Genomic DNA, 21241 nt, shown 5'->3' on the forward strand with positions numbered 1-21241 from the left:
TGTAGGTCGCAAATTCAGCTTGGATCTGGCGTGGCTGTGGCTGTGGCATAGACCAGCAGCTACAGATCTGATTAGACCCCTAGCCTGGGAACCTCCATATGCCGCAGATGTGGCCCCAAAAAGACAAAAACAAAAAAACAAAAACCAAAACAAAAAAAACAGATTTATCCAAAATTTAGAGAAGACTAATGGGGACGCAGCAAATACCAGACCAGCATCAAGAAGCCCTTTTACACGGATACAAAGCAGTGCCTGAGGGAGGGCTTCTCATAGGATGAGATTGTAATTCCAACTGGTCAGCTTGGGCATTCCCAAAATCGATGTTTATTTTTGTTTTCCTTTTCCCTCCTGGGTGATTTCTCTCCTAATCGGTATCAGTAAAGCCATAAATAAGCCTCTCTGGTTTCCCACCCCCATCCAGTAAGAGACAAATCCTGGGTCCAAATTCTGATCTTTCAAGTCTACCTCCTTTGGGCCATGAGGGCCTCTGCCCATTCAGCTGCTCAAAAGCAAGACACCATTCACACTGGTCACACATCCCATCTTTACCCACACATAGCAGCTTATCCCTTATTTCCAGCCACTCAGTGCGGCTCTTAAGTTCCTCCAGCACAGAGCCACAGGAGCAGGTGATTTCAATACAAGAGCCACAGGCATCCAAGAGGGCGTTTCAACTTCCTAGGCTTCTGTCCCCAATGGCCACAAACCAAGGGGTTTAAAACAATGGTTTATGAGCTCACAGTTCTGCGGGCTGGAAGTCTGAAGTCAAGGTGTCAGCAGGGCCATGCTCCCTCCAAAGGTTCTTGGGGAGGATGCCTCCTGGCCTCTTCCAGCCTCTGATGCTTGTTTGGAACCCTTGACACTCCGTGGCTGGTAAAACCATCACTCCAACGCCTGCTTCTGTCTTCATGTGGCTGCCTTCCCTCCCTGTGTCTGTGTCTCTAGATTTCCCACTTAGAAGGATGACAGCCAAAGGCTTAGGGCCCATCCTGCTCCAGCAGGATCTCAGTTATATCTGCAAGAGTTCCCACTGTGGCACAGTGGGTTGAGGACCCAACTGTAGCAGCTCAGATAGCTGCAGAGGCAAGAGTTCGATCCCTAGCCCAGTGCAGGGGGTTATGGGATCTGGTATTGCTGAAGCTGCAGCGTAGGTCACAGCTGCAGCTCAGATTTGACCCCTGGCCCAGGAACTTCCATATGCCGTGGGTGTGGCCATAAAAAAAGTTCTATCTGGGGTTCCCGTCATGGCACAGTGGAAACGAATCCAACTAGGAACCATGAGGTTGTGGGCTCGATCCCTGTCCTTGATCAGTGGCTTACGGATGAGCTGTGGTAGGTTACAGACTCAGCTTGGATCCTGCGTTGCTGTCGCTGTGGCGTAGGCCAGCAGCTATGGCTCTGATTAGACCCCTAGCCTGGAAACCTCCACATGCCATGGGTGTGGCCCTCAAAAAGACCAAAAAAAAAAAAAAAAAAAAAAGAAAAGAATGGGGTGCTCCAGAGACAGATGTAAAAAGAAAAAAAAAAAAAACCTCTATCTGCAAAGACCCTGTTACCAAAGAAGATCACGTTCACAGGCTTCAGAGCTGAAGACTTGAGCATCTTTTTGCAGGGGGAAGGGGGCACCATTCAGCCCACAACAGCTGCAGACTCCCCGCTTCCTGACAATGCACCAGAAGCCGCAATGACCTCAGGTGACACATCAAGCCCTGTCCAGCCCACTCTCCAACCATTCATGTGGCCACAGCACCATCACAGGGGCCCTCCCGTGGCACCCGGGCAGGGAGAGGAAACGAGTCGTGCCTTTTTCTTAGATGTTTGGCAGCAGGGAGCCAGTATGCCTCTTCTACCCTCTTTCTGGGTCCCCCGTGGACAAGGCTCACTGGTTCTCAGTGTGACCCTCTCGGGCTTGTTAGAGGTCAGATGCTGTGGTCTGGGCAACTGCTCACTTCGATATTGGAAAGCTGCACAGAGCAGAAGGCCAACGTGGAAGTGGTTTGGGGGAAGGCCAGGCTTTCTCAAAAAGCTGTCATTTCAGAGAGGAAGAAAAAAAAATCCACTTTTTTGGGTGGCAGGGGTGAGGGAGAGGCGCTGAGTGTCAAAGATTTAAAAACTTGGCTCTGACCACAAAATATCTGAATGTGGAGACTGTTTTGTAAAGATGAGCTTCTTCTTAAACCACCAGGCCATGCAACAAACAGGCTCTTGGCAGTGTCGGAGCCAGGATGCTGCCAGCAACCGGCTTCCAGGAGAAGCAGGAAGTATCACATGGCCGCTTCCAGCATTCATGTGGAAAAGGATGGAGAAGCAGAAAGAGGACAGGGCCCGGGGGTGGGTTGGAAGTTTTGTTTTGTTTTTCTTTTTATTGCCACACTTGCAGCATTTCCCAGGTTAGGGGTCCAATCGGAGCTGCAGCTGCCAGCTTACACCACAGCCACAGCAACGCCAGATCTGAGTCGCATCTGCAACCTATGCCACAGGTCAAGGCAATGCCAGATCCTTAACCCACTGAGCAAGGCCAGGGATCAAACCTGCCTCCTCATGGATCCTAGTCAGGTTCTTAACCCGCTAAGTCACAATGGGAATTCCTGGGAAGGTTTTCTTTTTCTTTGGTTTTTAGGGCTGCACCTGTGGTGTATGGAAGCTCCCAGGCTAGGGGTCAAATCAGAGCTGCTGGCCTACACCACAGCCATGGCAGTGCCAGGTCCAAGCCACTTCTGCGACCTACACCACAGCTCACAGCAACGCCAGACCCTTAACCCACTGAGCAAGGCCAGGGATGGAACCTGCAACCTTATGGTTCCTAGTCAGGTTCATTAACCTCTGAGCCACAAAGGGAACTCCCTGGGAACGTTTTCTAAAGGTGGTTTCCACCCTTTTCCAGCTCACTGAGACCCGGAACAGGAAAGTTCAGTGGCCTGTCGAATAGCTACAGAGGACAGAAACACAGCTTCAGACATCGCATCTTGTAACCAGAGCCATACAGCCCTCTACTTCTGCACGTTCCCATGGCCAAGACACAGATTTTCACCACATTCCAAGAAAAATCCTGAACTTGAGTCCTATGGATGGCTTGGAATGTTTCTGGCCAAGACAATGATCTTCCACGCCTCAGAGAGGCATCTGGGTGGGGGGCCCCAAGCTGCTGGTCACTGCTGGGGGCGGGGGCTGGAATGCAGGCTGGAGGGGGCGATCGAGCCCTGAGGCCCAGATAGTGCTGGGCTGGCCCCCCCCCCCGACTCCGCCCCAGGCCAGCTGATGGGGGAGCAGCAGGGTAGGATTCAGGAATACATCTGCTGTCCTAGTTCCCCTCTCCCCAAACTTCTCCGATGAACTGGCAGCTCCGTCATGATTTCCCAACTAAAACTCATGCAGGGGAATATTTAGGGCTGTCTAAAGAAGCTCCGAGGCTTTTGACTGTTCTATCAATGGCAAAATGTCAGTGGCAAAATTCCTATCAAGTTATTCTAGGAAATTTATTCATGCCTGAACTTTAAAAATAAAGGCCTGCCCCTCCCAGCAGGATCTCTGCTCTCTTCTAATGGAGACACGGATTTCCCCAGCTGAGATGAACAGCAGGGTTTCTGGCACCTAGACTTATTATAAGATTCATCTTCTTTTCACATCCAATAGAATCAAGGCAGCTACACCCCACGCTCAGCCGGCCCGTCCCTTCATTCCCCAATTCCAGGCCCCACGCCACACGAGAATACATGCCATTACCCTGGTAGGCAAGGAGCCTATCTTCAACTACAGTGCATGAGAACCACAGGGGAGTGACTCAAATCGTGTACCTTAGCTTGGCACTCCTGTTCCCACTTATTAACACTGAGCACTCCCCATGATGGGGGTGGGTGGGGGGTTGTACTCCCTCCTGCCCCAAGGCCAAGGCCGGCAAATTGCAAAATTGCAAAGGCGGGAGGAGTCCCCAGAACTGCCCCTCCGCCCCCACCCCAGCCCCTTTGGAGACAGAAGCTGGTTCCTGCCCGTTCCGGCTGCCCCGGATCACCAACTCCACACGACGGCATCTGGAGGACGCTGTGATATATGGTCCCTTCCAGAGAACAGGATACAGATGCGCGGGGGAGGGTAACCCGAGAATGGTGCGAGAAGATGCTTCTGTCCCCCAGAGTCCAACACATAAATTACAAACCACAACCTCAGATCCGAAGGGAAGTATTGACGTGTCTCTCTTTTGCAAACTTTGGCCTTTCTGTGCTCAAGGTAAGTTTGAGAGGAGTGTAGCTTTCACCCCAAGATGACTTCTTCCCATTCTAGTTCAGTTGTCTGCTGGGTCCACAACTAAAGTCAGTGTGTCCGTCTCGGTGACTGGGTCATGAGCAGTGAGGACCTTGCCTCCACTGCCCTGGCACTGCCAGCCACAGATCCCTGGGGTTTGCATGTGGTCTTTTCTGGGGGCAGAGGAGATGGGGGAGGGAAAGGGGGTGATGAGGGGGTGCTGGGGGCAGATACCCATGTCATTACAAAGACCAAGCCTAAGACCAACCAGAACATTCAGCATGGATTGTCCCCTTGCCACCCCATTCCATCCAGCACCACTCACTGTCCTCTCCTTACCCGATACTTTCATCCTCCCAGCTCCATGGAGCAAGAAACGAGCCTGAGCACACCCAGTATTCACACGCACACACGAGGGCTACAGGCTCCGTCACCCTCTTGTATATTTCTTTTCATTGTCTTTGTACAGAGCAAACTGACGGTTTCAAATACTAGATGGGTTTCCTGCACATCTTGCAGGAAACCAGGTTTTGGAAAGAGCAGATTCATCTCTTGAAACTTCATCTGGACACAGATCAATGTTTTGTGTGTGTGTGTGTGTCTGTGCATGCACGCATGTGTACCAGAAGAAACACTCTTAAGCTAAATTGTTTAATCTGTGTTCACTCAAACTTTTGCAAACAATGGATTGCACTCAGGATTGAAACTTTAATCATTTAAAAAATAACCCGGGACGGTTCCCAGTTGAGGTGGAAAGTGGATTAGGCACCAACCCAAGTGACAAAGGGATGTCCCTGTCAGCTGACTGCCTGCTCTGAGATGCTGCAATCCCCTGGCCCCTGGAGCATTACGTCCAGGACAGTGGAGCAGCAACGTGACAGATGGGGAGACATGTGACCTCAGCACTGGGGCCTGACTGCCCTTCCCGAGCAGGAGAAACCCTCCTGCAGGTATTTCCCCGCCCCCACCCCCCACCCCCAGCAGCACAACCGGCTAGGAACGGTCATCTGCCTTGAGTTTTAACTGGCACCGAGGGAGACAGGGGAATGGGTGACAGTGAGAATCAGGCTCCTCTCCCTTCAGGCAAGGCTTCACAAGGTGGAAGGAGAGGCCCAGAAACCAGCGAGACGGTCTGCAGGGGGCCATGTGATAGCCGGGATCACATATCCAGAACCTGCTGGACCCGGGCCCACTAGGGCGAACGCAGCCACTGGGTGTTCAAATGTCACTTCCAGTCCCCATGCTGTATAGCAGAGAAAATAAATTAAAAAAAAATAATAATAACTTGCCCCCCTACACCCCAGCCCCTGGTAACCACCATTACTCTTTCGGCTTCTATGAATCTGACTTCTGTAAGTACCTCACATAAGGAGCATCATACAATATTTGTGCTTCTATATCTGGCTCATTTTATTTAGCATAATGTTTTCAGGACTCATCCTCATTGTAGCATGTACCCTCCAAAAGTTTTAAATTTGAAAAAAAAAATTTGTTAAATGGCAAAAAAAAAAAGTCACTTCCAGACACAGCCACCGGCTGCTTTCCCACAGGACCGGTAAGTCCTGGTTAAGACGGGAAATAAGACTGGTGTGGCAGCTCCTGTCCCAGGTCCCCTAGGACTGGGACCTGGGTAAGAGTCCAGGGATGGCCATCTTTTCTAGGTCATTCCCGTGCATGCTGGGGATGCAAGGTGCTCTTTGCTTTGGCCCTCCCTTGGCCGCTAGGCCACCTTGACCTTTGCCCTTAGAGTTCTGGGCCCTCGAAGAACCCTCATCTTCTGCCGCCCATGGAAGCTGTTCTGTGGTCCTCTGCCCAGCTGAGCAGCCCCACAACCCACACGCAGAGGCTCCGCGAAATATCAGACCAGTTGTCCCCCAGAGAATAAACACCAGGGCTGGCCCAACCACTCAAGAATCACAGAACCAGGAGCTGCCCGTCTGTCAATATACGCTAGAGGAGTTGGGGGAGGAGAGACTGGTGGGCTTCGTGGAGGAGGTGAGCACTGAGCTGAGCCTTGAGGGATGAAGACATGGAGGCTGAGGGCGGGGGGAAAAAGGAGGTTCTGGGGCTGGAGGAGGAGCACAGTGGTCAGGATAGGGGATCTGGGGGTAGCCAGAGGATGGCGAGGAGCCCCCAGGCCAAAGCATGGGACAGCAGAGGAGCCAGCGTGAGGCCAGACGGAGGGGGACTTTGAGAACTGGGCAGAGGCTTTGATGGTGACTTCAGGAGCTGAGTAGTGACAGGCTGGGAACCGTGAGGATGGGTCTGGCAGCCACATGTGGGATGCACGGGGCAGAGAAGACGAGAGCTGATGCCCTTTTGGTGGTGGAGGCGGGGTGGCACATCTGGCCCTACAGATGAAGTGCCACCTACCAGATCCCCAGTGTGGCCCTTGGCCACACACTGTCCTGCACAAGGGAGGCCAGGTCTTCAGAAGGAGTGAGGGGGCCCCAGTACCCTCGATTTCCTTGTCGGGAATTGTCCACTGCTAGAGGGTTGTTGCGTCTTTAAAACATGAGGTGGGAGAGCTCCCATTGTCACTCAGCGGGTTAAAAATATGACTAGTATCCATGAGGATGTGGGTTCGATCCCTGGCCTCACTCAGTGGGTTAAGGAACTGGCGTTGCTATGAGCTGTGGTATAGGGTCGCAGATGCAGCTTGGATCCTGTGTTGCTATGGCTGTGATGTAGGCCGGCAGCTGTAGCTCCGATTTGACCCCTAGCCTGGAAACCTCCATATGCAGTGGGGCGGCCCCCAAAACCAAAAAAAATAAAATAAACAAGCTGGAGTTCCTGTCACGGCTCAGCGGAAACGAATCCAACTAGCATCCAAGAGGATGTGGGTTCGATCCCTGGCCTCACTCAGTGGGTTAAGGATCCGGTGTTGCTGTGCGCTGTGGTGTAGGTCACAGACGCAGGCTCAGGTCCCGTGTTGCTGTGCCTGTGGTGTAGGCCGGTGGCTACGGCTCCGAATAGACCTCTAGCCTGGGAACCTCCATGTGCCATGGGTGTGATGCTAAAAAGAAAAAAAAAAAAAAAAACCACTAAAATAAAACATGAGCTTGGGCCCCTCCCCAGCACCCCCCTTCCACTGTGAGCCTCCGAAACACGGCCTCTGGGGCAGAGGGAGGCAGCATCGGCAGGGAAAATACATTTATTCCAGCCCATCCAGCCTCCCCTTCTGTGCTCTGATTGCCTCGATGCTGTCCCTTCCACTCTGGTACCCAGAGGGCTCCTGTTTTTTTCCTTGTTCCCAGAATCAGAGATTTCAGGAAGAAACCTACATGGGGACCACCCAGTCCAGGGGCCAGCAAGTGCTCACTGGCATGGGCCAGACAGTAAATATTTTAGGCTCTGTTGACCACATAGTCTCTGGGACAACAGCTCCACCCTGCCCTTGCCGTGTGAAAGCAGCCGCGGTGGCACCGAAGCCCACGACATGGCTGCATTCCAATAAAACTTTATTTACAAAAGCAGACAGTGGGCCAGATCCAGCCCTTGGTCCGAGCTCTCGGCTCCGGCTCTTGGGCTCATCTTTACATCACCAATGATGAAGCTGAGCCCCAGAGAAACGGGCTGACGTGAGCAAAGACTCAGAGATCTTCAAGTCCAGCAGGACCCGTTGGGATGTTTGTGTTTTCACTGGGGTAGAGAAAATAAAAAGAGATGATGGGCTTTATTATTCTCCTGTAAGTGTGTTCATTGAAATCACCCTTAAGCCCAGCCAGGCAACCAGCAGCCCTTCACTCTCGTGAGATTGGCCCTGGGTAGTAATACCGAAGACAGACTTCACTCCAGTTTGATCATCACAAAATCTTTCCTTGGGGCCTGAAAAATCGCCTATTGAGTAGCAGAATCTGTCTCATTATTGAAGTCAGCCCTCGGCGAGGTACGGGAAGGTCTCATCGCAGACAGGCTTTTGTGGCTGGTGGGAGCCACACACCGACCTCCTGAGATGTGGAGCATTGATGGGCAAGACCTTGGCTCTGAGGACCACTGGAGAAGTGCCCGGTTCCCCAAAGTTTCAGGCATGCTCTCTCGTAAGGGCCTCTTATCATGGTCATTGTCAACTGCAGGTACCATATGCCCCAACGAAGAGGAGAGCAAATGCTCTAAAAGGGAAACCTTGGGCTCCATGCCACGTAGGCGATGCGCAGATGGTGCAACACACGAAGCTCAACTGTCCTTCCTTCCAGACGGGACAATTCCACCCACCCGGACCACCCTGTCAACATGTCAGACTTAAAATATTACACGTGGAATAATGAAAAATTGCCAACATCTCACCACCATCTTTTGATTAATGGGTAGCTCCTCAGAGATTGATCAGTTTGTTTGATTTTGTTACTCAGAGTGACGGATGGCTATTTTAAAAAATACTTAGCTTTAGAGCTACCCAACGTGAGATAATTTTCATATGCCTTGTGTAGCCCCGTCCAGAATAATTGGACTTTATTGCCTTCCTTCCATGCATGAACTGAGGTTCCCTGGAGAAGCAAAACAGATTCAGGCTTTGTTGCTTTAATATTTCCATGTAGATCAGCTGCTGTATTCAGAGCGCAGCTTTGACCAGATGGCCAGCCAGCCTCGTAGTGACATTTCCCATTTCCCGTCTATTACTCACGGATGGAAAATAATGCGACGTGAATTCCCCATTTTGGGTAATATGTGGTTATATCCTTGTTGTACCTGCACTAAGATAAATGACTTATGGTGCAATAATTTCTTAACTCCTTAGGGAGAAAAACAGGAGGAACAGCACTTTACCAAGTTTAGCAGGAAAAGGGAATCGTCACTGTTCAGGCATTTACCAGGACATCTATGTTTAAATTCTTAATTTATTTTTTTCCTGCTTATTTTTACATTACTTTTTTCCCCTGTTTATTTTTGTTACTTAGGTAGGGGTAAAATCCCTTTTTTTTTTTTTTTTTTTTTTTTTTTGGTTGCACCTGGCATATGGTGTTCCCAGGCCAACTATCAGATCTGAGTCACGGTTTCAACCTACACCACTGCTGTGGCAAGGCTGAATCCTTAACCTGCTGTGCCAGGCTGGGGATTGAACCTGCGTCCCAGCCTTCTGGAGATGCCACCAATTCTGCTGCACCACAGCAGGCACTCCAGGAAACTTATTTTTGCTGCTTAAAACCTTTTAAGCTTGGGTTTTAGAAGGGACCCTCCAATCCAATTTTTGTCACAGCCCTCAGAGGTCTCTTTCTAGACACTAGCCTGATGCAGAGCTGAGGTGGCCAAAGTTAGTGGGAAAAAGTCCAATTTTATCATCTAGAGTACCTCGCATCAGCAAAATTTTTTGCTTTTTAAAATCTTAGTTATTACTCTTCACTCTTTGACACAACGTTGCAAAGACTCTAAGATCAGCTTTGGCTTTCAATGTCTCTCACCTCAACCCTTGGTGGTAAACATTTTTTCACTATCACTCCCATTTAAGCAATAATGATATAGCCGTGTTAATAAAGAATATGTAATTAAACACTGTAAACCAGCCGTAATAGAAAAAATAAAAATCATTATATATATTAAAAAAAGAATATATAATTAAAACTAACATTTCACCCATCTTTAACATGTCTCAGGCAGTGTGGGAAGAGGATTACACCCTGAAGTCATGTCATGGTCACTACTGTCCTTGGGGGCAAGGACTGTCATTACCATCATTTTCCAGGTAAGGCAAGGGAGGCTGGAGAAGAAACTAACCTGCCTGAGTCCCACAGCTTGAGTGGGATGCGAACCCACGAATCTGATTTCAAGCTTTGAAACTCTGTGCATTGGGGAAGCCAAGCGCTGGGCAACCCTTCTTTCTGAACATCCGAAACTTTCCCATCCCAGAAAAAAGGCAACTCAGCTACTTCCTAGTTTTTGCTATTCCCACTGGGCTGTAGGTCTCTCCCTGGCTGGTTCTCACTGGAGGCAGAGCTAAGGAACGGGGCTGGGGTTCTTTCCCCATCAGCTGATGCTGAGGAGGATGTGTCCCCTGAGCCACCCATCCACGCAGGGAGCCTCTGTTCCCTGTCCTGTCCTGGACACCCGTGGCCCCGCTCAGTGGGTTAAGGATCCAGCATTGCCATGAGCTGTGGTGTAGGTCACAGATGCTGCTCGGATCTAGTGTTGCTGTGGCTGCGGGGTAGGCCGGCAGCTGCAGCTCTAATTCGACCCCTAACCTGGGAACCTCCATAACTGCAGGTGCATCCCTAAAAAGCAACAGCAACAACAACAAAAGAGTGAGGGTTCCCAGGCCCGTCTAGCCTGTTTCTTCTTCCATCACTACCAAATGTTTCCACTCCAGGGGAGTGATTCACCCTAGGCGCTGGGTTGGCTGCTAGCAAGTCGATTTTGCTCAGTGAAATAATCTGCACGTTGGCAGAAGCAGAAGGTTCTGGAAGTGATAGAAAGTTCTGGAAGCGGTGGAAAGTTCTGGAAATGGCTTCCACTCTTCTCCTCTCCCCTGCCTTTACCACAGGCAGAATCTGCTCCAGAAGGAGCAGCCACCTTGCCGTGGCCCTTGGAGCCCAAGAAGAATGCAAGCCAGGCTGCGGCTGAGAGCAGCTCTCAGCAACAGAACTCAAACCGAGACAGTCACCTGCCCGGAGTTTACCCCATTAGAAACTCAAGCCTTTTATGAACTCATTTGTATTCATCCAGACGGCTGTTTTGGCTAGAAAGAAATGCTTCCTCCTCACTAGAATTACAAATAATTTGAGCAGAAAGCTACAGGCAAGACGTATTAATCATGTTTGAAAGGATGTATCTTTTCATACGAAGGGTTTTCTCTATGAAAAACTTTCCCCAATCTGGACTTATGTCTAATGGTGGTTTTTAACACAGAGAGGATGGACAGCTTACTGGTCGCCTCATCTCATTCCCACCTCCCCTGCAGGTGAAAAGTTCATAACCTTATCCCATGTAGGGGCCCCTTTAATTACAGGCTTCCTTGGTAACTTGGGGGAGCATCCGAGGAATAAACAGCTATGTAGATTTTTCCATACGTTTCCCCTTATCCCTTATTTGCATTTGTGAGTTTAAAAAATTAGCATCACCAGATATACAAAATATGAGAGCTGGAAATTTTCCCATAATATTTTTCTTATTTCTTATATTTGTTAGTCCCAAAAATTAGCACCACCTGATATCTGAAATAAATGTAAAGAAATGTTCTATGTGGAGCAAAAAACTGCTGTATGGGTTTGATATTATGATAGTGTCAGAGCAATGCCAGCTAACTGTCCCCCTCCCATGACCCAGCATAACAGATACCAGAGCGGGGTGATGCCCAGGGAGAAGGGTTTAAATAGGATGATTGCAAAGGTTGGCATTGCCATTATTAGTTTATGCTCCACCCTGCATCTCAGTTAAAGATTAAGTTCATGTGTCAGGTTTTAGCTCAGAGGTAGGTTTAGGAGGGATGTGGATTTTTTTTTTTTTTCTGTCTTTTTAGGGCCACACCCACTGCATATGGAAGTTCCCAGACTAGGGGCTGAATCAGAGCTGCAGCTGCAGGCCTACACCACAGCCACAGCAACAGGGGACCTGAGCCCATGTCTGTGACCTACACCAGAGCTTGTGGCAATACCAGATCCTTAACCCACTGAGCGAGGCCAAGGATTGAACCTGCATCCTCATGGATACTAGTTGGGTTTGTTACTGCTGAGCCACAACCGGAACTCCCTGTAAAAGATCTCTATTATGTATGTATCTCAAACCAATAACAGTCTCTAGCAGGAGCAGGAAGGAATTAGGATTGGGTATGGGGGGTCTGAGTGGACTGTGGGGTTTTTTTTCTGTAATGTTTTTTCTTTTGTAATTAAGGAGAAGACATTCCATATTACCTACATAATGAGAAAATATTTTGAAAAGTTAAATCCACAATCTATTTTCATCCTAACACACGGACTTAAGGATATTACATTACGTCCTACGACGTTTCTGTTTGGTATTTTTTAGCCCCCTGGCTTCTGGAGAAACGGAATTACTGATCCATAAAACCTGGAGCTCACAGAGTGGAATGCCTTTCTTTCACATATGAGAAAATGCGGGTTTCTTGGGGTCTCTCTATTTATAAGCACGGGAAGAAGGATGTAAAGTAATTCATGGAAAAGTCATTGTTTTTTGTTTGTTTGTTTTTGTCTTTTTGCCTTTTCTAGGGCCACTCCCATGGCATATGGAGGTTCCCAGGCTAGGGGTCTAATCAGAGCCATAGCCACCGGCCTACGCCACAGCCACAGCAACGCTGAATCCAAGCCACCTCTGCAGCCTACACCACAGCTCATGGCAACACCGGATCCCCAACCCACTGAGCAAGGCCAGGGATCGAACCCACAACCTCATGGTTCCTAGTTGGATTCGTTAACCACTGAGCCACGAAGGGAACTCCGGAAAAGTCATTGTTGCCTTTAAGTTTTCCAAGCAGCTAGGAAAACTGCATCAAGATGCCCCCCAGCCCTGCCCAATTCATTTGCCGAGTTGTCTGCAAAGGGGTGCTCGAGTACAAGGCTCAGGTATAACACACTAGCAACCGGGTCAGGAGTCAGGCGAGTTCACTTCTGCCCAGAAGCCACCCTCAGGGTCCCCAGCCCAGTACGGCGGATTTTCTGAGCCCCCAGGAAACACCATTACCCCATTTACAACAAGATTGGGCGAGGCCAGTTTTATCTGTGAGGATAGAACGCTAGCCTTAAAAATGGGTTCTGAACTTATTTCAAAAGTGAGCTTCTCACCTAAGCTTTGCAGGATCCCTAATTCAAGAGATGGTTTGACAGAGTCAAAAAACACAAGGGCTTCTCTGGAGAATATGGCGAGAAAGAGAAATCACTATTTTGACTAAAGAAAATATTTAAGTTATTAGAAATATATTTGTCTAGATGTAAAAAAGGGGCTTCCCCCCTTAAGTATTCACAGCTGGCTCACTGACCAATGACTCAACTCCCAACATCTGTATTGGTGGCTGACACAACGTACTAAGGGCTATCGAACTCTGAATCACGACATCCCTGTTTGATGAAGGTTTATTTTATCAGCACCAAGAGCCTTGCACGTTTAACATCTGTGGGGCTGCTCCTAAAATTCCAAGCCATAAAACAAGTGAATTCAGCATGGGCTGAAATTCCAGAGCCTAGCAACCAACTGCGCAGAAAACAGGCTCGGAGGGGCTGGTGGGTCATAGAGGAGGGTTTATCCCCGACAGGACTGCACATCTGGCCGCATCTTCTAGGAACAAGTGTGGGAAGAAGGAAGCAGGGGCCCCAGGGTCCAGCTGGGCAGGGAGGGACGGATGGGGCGATTGGCACGGGAGAGGGCTGCTCTTTGCCCTGCGGTGGGGGCGATCCTAGTGCAGTTCACCATTTAAGGACCAGATTGTTGAGACGGAACAGAGCTCACTCATATCCCATGTATTGAAGCCACATCTGAAGATGACTGTAGCCTCTGCCATCATGGACTCAGCTCCAAGTCCAGTGCAGGGGAGTTAAGTCACACCTGCCTGCCTCTGGAGGATCACGGAGTCTTTAAGAATGATGGTTCCATAGACACTGAACCATGAGGGGAAAATACTGATGGTGAGACTAAGCCGAAGACAAAAAGCAGAAGAACCCAAGGCAGCAGCAACAGATACTCTGGTTAATCAACTGGTAAGAACTGACGTGCACACACAGCCCAGGGCCAGAAGTAAACACGGGAAAAGAGCAGTCGTTCCACTTCCTGGAGTGAAGTGTTTCTTTCCAAAAATGCTTCCATTCTATCCATGGAAATGCATAATTTTATGTTCTATGAATGGAAGTTATACTAAAGAAAATTAATCCTCAAAAGACACAATGCCTGCTTTTTAGGAATCCCAGAGTTCTGGGGGAGGCATGGAAGTGGCATATGAATGCAACACGGGTCAACAGTGATGGAAGTTATGATAGAAACACAGGACAAGCACCCCCCACCCCCGGGGGTGGGGGCAGTTAGAGTAAGTAAGATCATGAACTTCAAAGCACTTTGACAAGTACAGGATGATAAAGACATACAGCTTCTGGACAACTCACGGTACCCACATCTTCCCACGTGGCTGACACCCAGAGACCTTTCAGGTCAGTCTTCCCGAACACACGTGATGCTTTAGGTGCAAACTGTTAGAGAGAGAGATGCGGGTGACCGAATCACCACAGTGCCAGGCCACCAAGACGACCCACAGACTCTTCCCTGGCCAAACACAGGTCTGGCCACGCCTGCCCAATGTCCTACTCTGGGAGCCAGCAGCCTCTAACTTATCTGCCATCGCCAGCCCCGTGTCCCATTTTCACGATGCCACCCAGGTCTGGGTTCCTTCCTGCTGTGGCCCGTGTCCTCGCCCCTCTCCCAACACTTAGATTTCAGTAACATGACAAAACTTCAGATGTGCTGGCTGCATCTCACCAACGAGAGGAAATGCCATCACCTCCCCGCCCCTCCCCCACTGATGGCAGAAAGAGCAGCAGGAAGCTATGATCATATTGGGTAATTACAGCCACAGAAGTGTGATTTATGTAGGATGAAAAGGAGGGGCGGAACGATAGACTTTATCCAAAAATAGGGTAGTGGTTAAATTGCAGCACATTCACTCAATGGAAAATCACTTAATCTATTTTTAAAAATGACTTTGTAAAGATGATTACCCAATGGAAAAAAGCATATGATACAAAAATGAGAAGAGATACCACACAAAATTGATTATACAAATTATGATTATAAATATAAAAACATCTTTAAGGACTGTGAAGAAATACAAATACACATGTGTTTACTCATATTCATCTAATATAAATACAAGTATAATCATCGGTAGTCCTGTCGAAGAAATTAACAGGTGCACTGACAGAGAATGGGGAGTCCCTCTGAGCAAGAGGCTTAGCTAATTTTCAGAAGCAGGGGATCATGGGGAATATTTTTTCTCTATTGCCCAAAATTTCTACGAGGTCATATATAATGTGTAATTGCAAAATTATTATCTGAGACAACATGCATTTTCTTTTCTGGCAGACACTTTTCTAGAGTTCAAATGGACAAACTAAACCACACAGGTTTAGAGGGACACATTTGGCAGCTAACCCACCCCGGTGTCCTGCCTGGAGGCAGAGGCAGGACTGCATAAAGAAGGTCCTTCGTCTTCCCAGAGAATAGAGAAAGGGAACTCAGCTTCACTGTCGACTTTCTCTAAATGTTTTCCCAGGCAGGGAGGAAAGCAGCACGGCTGTGCTGTTAGGAGCTCTGGTTTGGCACTTAAGTGCACAGAAAAAAATTGATCAGAAAATCTTGGTGGAGCTTGTAAATTTAGCTGTGGTCACCTCTGCACACAGGTTGTCAGATTGGGGGTAGTCCATCTTGGGGAACCCACAGCTCAGGCTTTCAGCTTCATCCCGAAGGGCCAGCTATGCACTTGCTCTGTTTCTGCCCCCTCCCCCCCAGAGTTCAGCTGGGATCAGGGTCCAGCTGGGACCCAAGTGCTTCTGAGGACCTGTTCCCAGTGGCCCACGGAGACAGCGGGAATTGAGGACAAGAGTCAGGGCTGGGCAGTCCACCCATCCTCAGGGCACATCAGCTCTAGCCTTGCACCAGGTTAGATGCAGACATCAACTTCTGGACTAGACTCGCTTTGGTTTTTTTATGGCCGTGCCTGCAGCAATGGAAGATCCCAGTCTAGGGGTCGAATCTGAGCTGCAGATCCGAGCCTCACCTGTGACCTGCATGGCAGCTTGTGGCAACACCAGATCCTTAAGCCACAGAGCAAGGCTAGAGATTGAACCCATACCCTCATGGAAACTAGTTGGGTTCTTAACCCATTGAGCCGCAACAAGAACTCCTGGACTGACTCACTTTAGAAAATGATTTCACCACCTTCCGTTTTAATGCTGTGTCCCTGGCTTTGACCTTCTGTATTATAGAAGCAGCTCAGTGAAGAATGTTCCTCAACCATTTAGGAAGCTGTTAAAGAAGCTGCTCATTACTTTGATGTCATTTGTCTAAGGATTCATGGGACCTATTACTGTTATAAAACTAGTGTGTATAAGGCTCATATGTCCTGAAGATTTTTTTTAACTTTTTTTTTTCATTTGTGCTTTGGCAGCCAGAAACTCAAAATTAAATCTCATGTTTAGTTACGCTAACAGCACTAACATATGTTTATGACATATGTGCCTTCTCCTTCCCCTCCACCATCTCTCTCCATGTTAAAAACATTTTCTCTTTTCTTCAACAGACTTTCTATTTCATGGTAAATGGCCTTAGATTCTTTCTAGGAGGAGACAGTTTATAAATAAACCTGCACAGTACCGAATCTTGAGGAAATTGACCATTGGCAGAGACCCAGCTTTGTACATGAAACAATGCTGTTAACATCGCTCAACCAAAAACAAATCTACAGCCAGGACAGATCCAGAACGTGGCTTTCCATAAAACAGCTGGACCGGGCAGTTCAAAAGTCAAAGCCATAACAGAAAAGGCAGAGAGACTGTTCTAGATTGAAAGAGACAAAGAGACACAACAACCAACATTCTGAACTTTGATTAGATCCCGGTTTGAGCTAAAAAACAAAACAAACAAACAGCTATAAAAGATGTTTTTGATGCACTTGAGGAAATTTGCATATGAACTGGACAGCAGATGATGTTAAATTTTAATAGGTGTGCTAATGGTATTGGGATATATAAGAGAATGTTTTTCAGACAGTGATATATTTATTGTGAAGTGTCATGATTATAATTTACTTTTTTTTTGTCTTTTTGCTATTTCTTTGGGCCGCTCCTGCCAGAGCGTTCCCAGGCTAGGGGTTGAATCGGAGCTGTAGCCACTGGCCTACGCCAGAGCCACAGCAATGTTGGATCCGAGCCGCGTCTGCAACCTACACCACAGCTCACGGCAATGCTGGATCCTCAACCCACTGAGCAAGGGCAGGGACTGAACCCGCAACCTCATGGTTCCTAGTCGGATTCGTTAACCACTGCGCCATAACAGGAACTCCTATAATTTACTTTTAAATGGATGAGAAAAATGAAACACGTGTGTGTATATATATATACATATATGTGTATATAATATATATATACACGTACCTATATATATGCAGAGAGAGAGAACAAATATGACAAAATGTAAACAATTGCTAGATCCAGGCAGAGAGTCTTTCATTGTCCTAATTCTCTGATCTTGGCTGTGTGTTTGAAAATTTTCACAGGAGGTTGGGCAGAGGTATACAAAACTCCAACACTTGTAGATCAACCAAAGATGTTTTAAACCTGATGGCAGATCATTTTTGGGGACCCTAGGTGTGCCCCAAACGTCAATGATTGGGGCAAACACTACTGATAGGGCTCAAGGAACAGTCATCGACTTAGCAAGAAAAAAAGAAGGTAACCCCCACCACAATGTCACCATTGTCACAGGGTGGAGGAGGGCAAAGGAGCAGCATGGCAGGAAGGAATGGAATTTCAGAGGGTGGAGCTGCCCAGTGCCACTGTGAGGAGAGACTCCCTCTGAGATCTGTGACCCACTCACTTGAGGCAGATGGACTTGGTTGCCTCTTAGGTGGTCCAACAAGACCCGTGCATCAGAACTGGGGTGCTAGAGTTCCAAAGAAGCCGCTTCTATTAAAGCCTCTTTATTTCCATAGTCTTCGTGGACAGCATGCAACCCAACCAGTACCGACACTCCTGGACCTCCTCCTCTAACTGTGGGGATCACCCGAACCCAGACATGGTCAGAAGAAGAAGCAGTAGGGAGTCCCTGGCACCTGACCACCAGCAGCACTTCCAAGGCTGCAAAAATCCCACTTGAGTCCTTCCCATTTCCACCCCTACACGGAGGGTGCTGATCAGTGACGCTCTCTAAACTGAGCTTTTAACCATGGATTTGGAGCCAGACCTCCTACACTGTCCTCACTCCAGACTTTGGCTGGGCCGTCTCTGTTGCTGCTCATCTCAGTGTAAGGGATGCTGAGAATGCGCTCTGAATCACTCATTCATCCTTTTGAGAACATCTGCTGAGCACCTACCCTGGGCCAGGCAATGTGCCAAAGGAGAACATACCTTTGTGAATAACTCAGATAAGGATCTTGTATTCATGGGGCCTGAGGTCTCGCGGGAAATATAAGTAATGAAACAAGCAAATATGTGTGTGTTATATGTACACCTGTAAATGCAACTATTACGAATTGATTTGTCCTCTAAGGGCAACATATGGGGTCCATTTCAATGATGGCATTGATCACTCTCACTGATGTTGGACATTGGGCAGCGCTACCCCTGAAATCCTGCCTTTTTCTGCCATAAACGGGGGTGGTTCAAGACGGTGTCTCTGGGGAAGCGATTTGAGGTCAAGTCCTAGAGGAGGGGAAGGAGGGAGTCAGCACAGGTGAGACTGGGGGAAGAGGAAGCCAATTGCAGAAGCCACGTGAGGTGGGCCAGGTGAGGCTGGAGGAAACTGACCCAAGGTGGGCTTGGGAGGTGACATCAGGCCAGACCTCACAGGTGGCGATAAGCAGCTCTGCATTTATTCTGAGTGGATGGAGGGCCACTGAGTCATCTTAAGCAGTGGATGGACACAATGTGACTTAAGTTTGAAAACATTATCCTGCGGCAAGTTGGGTGCAAGTGAGCAAGCCTGTAAGCTACTGCTGTAGTTCAGGTGAGACATATAATTCTTAAACTAGGCTGGTGAAGTAGGAAAGAAGTGGATAGAGCTGACAAGTTTTGCCAACAGGCTGAGAAAAGAAGGGAAACAAGGGTGGCTTGTAGATCTCTGGTTTAAGCAAATCCTGGTGCCAGTTAGAGAGAGCAACACAACGAGAAGGGAAGAGACGGGTATAGGGAACATCTGTAGTACACAGGGCAGAGTTTTTCATCTTCTGAAGAATACCTCCTCCCTTCAAGTCAGTCAATTAACCAGGTGGTACTTGTTAAAGGTTCATCAGGCATCGAGCTCATTGTGTTTACCCTGACCATATATTTTTTCAAAGATGATTTGAAAGGACTTGCATTAAAAGTCACAGATGCAAAAAAAAAAAAAAAAAACCCTCTATTGAAAAGGTGTGTGCGTGTGTGTGTGTGTGTGTGTGTGTGTGTGTGTGTGTGGGAGAGAGAGAGAGAAACTACAAGAGCCAAGTAACAAAAGGATGGAAATAATCATATGTCTTAAATCTAAAAGAAGCTGTTATGTTTGCAAACACAAAACTTAGCTCTGAGCTTCCCAGCAACCAAAGAAAAAAGGGAAAATGTGAATTTTGTAGAAGACATCGTCCAAACACCGGAAGCAGGCTGACTTATGTGGAGAAATGAAACTATGCTTATTCTCTACTTTGAAAGCATTTTTATCACTACATAGCTTCTGTAAGGGCCAAGGATAAATACGGCAAAGTTTTGTTAATAACAATTTAACACAAAATACAGAGCCCTTCTATACAAAAGCTAAAAAGACAGCTCAAACACCCAGTAGAATGGACCATAGGGAGCACTGGTCCAGGGTACAGGTCTTTGGTTTCGTTTTTATTTTTTATTTATTTATTTTTAGGGCTGCACCCACAGCATATGGAGGTTCCCAGGCTAGGAGTCCAATCGAAACTGCAGCCGCCAGCCTACACCACAGCCCCACAGTATCCGAGCTGCATCTACGATCTACACCATAGCTCATGGCAACGCTGGATCCTTAACGCACGGAGCGAGGCCAGGGATGGAACCCCGCGTTCTCATGGATACTATTGGAGTTCACTAATCGTTGAGCCACGACGGAAACTCCTGGTTTTATTTTTAATCATGTCACTGTGATGGTTATCTTGGTATCCACTGATTTAACTTAAGGTTCATTTGTCTTGGGGTGTATATCATTCACGAGTCTCTCTCTGAAGATGTGTGTGTATTCCTTTTGCGAGTGAACTGCAGACTTTCTAAGACGATGTGATAAACCTTACACACTTCCCTCACCCCCACCCCCGTCTCCACCTCCGCCTCCCACCACCAGGAAAATTCTGACTTCACTTGGCTTTTGGGAGAGCAAGCTTCACGCGACAGTTTCCAGGCCTTGTCCCTGTCACAAGGGAAATAAATTCGCATGAACTCCTTTGTTTCTGTCCTCTATCTGCTCAACTGACACCCCCCACCCCGCCATAGCCAGGTAGACCTCTCTTACATCAGAACTTGCTTCTTGGGGGATTCCAGACACTGTAAGCTCCTTGGGGCCAACCTGAACCAGATTCCATTCTAAATATCCCGAAGCGGGAAGAAACGCCCCACCCTGGCTAAGGGAGACGCACACAGGAGGTGCCTGGGATGACCAAACCCCGGCAGCCTCGAACTCACCCTTTCTGGGCGGCTTCACACCAGCTCATGGCCGTTCATGGGTCCTCAGCTTTTCAGGGTAGGATCCTGGAGCCAGCTGCCTGCGGTGCAGCCGCACCGCGTTCCTGTGGGCAGCCCTGCCGCACTGGGGCCTCAATGGCCCGCAGGTGGCTGAGCACGCGCGAGGAGCGGATGAATAATTGACTAATTGAGACTGCGGAGTGGAGGAGTGGAATTACCGCTGCGGCTCCATCCCTCCGCAGCCCACACCTGTCCTGTGGCCGCAGCTGCCGCCACCTTGGGGAGGAGCGCTGCTCTCTGCCCAGGACGCCCTCGCCGCCAGCTCCGCACAGTGCACTGCCTTCTGGCTGGGGATCTATTTGCATATTGCTTTCAGGTTCAAATGTGCGCGCACAACCTGGGCAGGTTCCCCTCGGGCCAGGCCTGTTAGGTGTGAATCCCACCCCCCTACCCTGGACAGGGAGGGACCCATGGGCTGAGGCTGGGGCTGGGGCTGACCTCTGGGGTGGAGGGAGTCCCAGTTTCCATACTGAGGCGCTCAGAAACTAACTGGCTGCCTCCGTTCTCCATGCCTTTTTTTGGTTCATTTTTTTCCCCCAACAGATATTCATTGAACATCTACTATGTGCCGGGGCTACGTGTGTGAGGGAGGGGGAGGATATAGCCACGAAAAAAACCAAGTCCCT

The 21241-nt window shown here is 48.6% G+C and overlaps 1 long non-coding RNA gene across 2 annotated transcripts in view; it reads right to left on the bottom strand.

Moving 5' to 3' along the window:
• The window catches only part of LOC146397885 (uncharacterized), a 35665-nt gene extending 14796 nt beyond the window's left edge, over positions 1–20869 (bottom strand). For both annotated transcript variants that reach the window (XR_014825170.1, XR_014825172.1), the window contains exon 1: positions 20556–20869. This is a non-coding gene — a long non-coding RNA (uncharacterized LOC146397885). The remainder of the gene's footprint in view (positions 1–20555) is intronic.
• Between the last annotated feature and the right edge of the window lie 372 nt (positions 20870–21241).

The sequence above is a fragment of the Sus scrofa genome, chromosome 13, assembly GCF_054392235.1.
Source record: "Sus scrofa isolate SSC_HxYL_T2T_F1_AM1 chromosome 13, Sscrofa_HxYL_maternal_Yorkshire_Landrace_v2.0, whole genome shotgun sequence".
Classification (NCBI taxonomy): Eukaryota; Metazoa; Chordata; class Mammalia; order Artiodactyla; family Suidae; genus Sus; species Sus scrofa.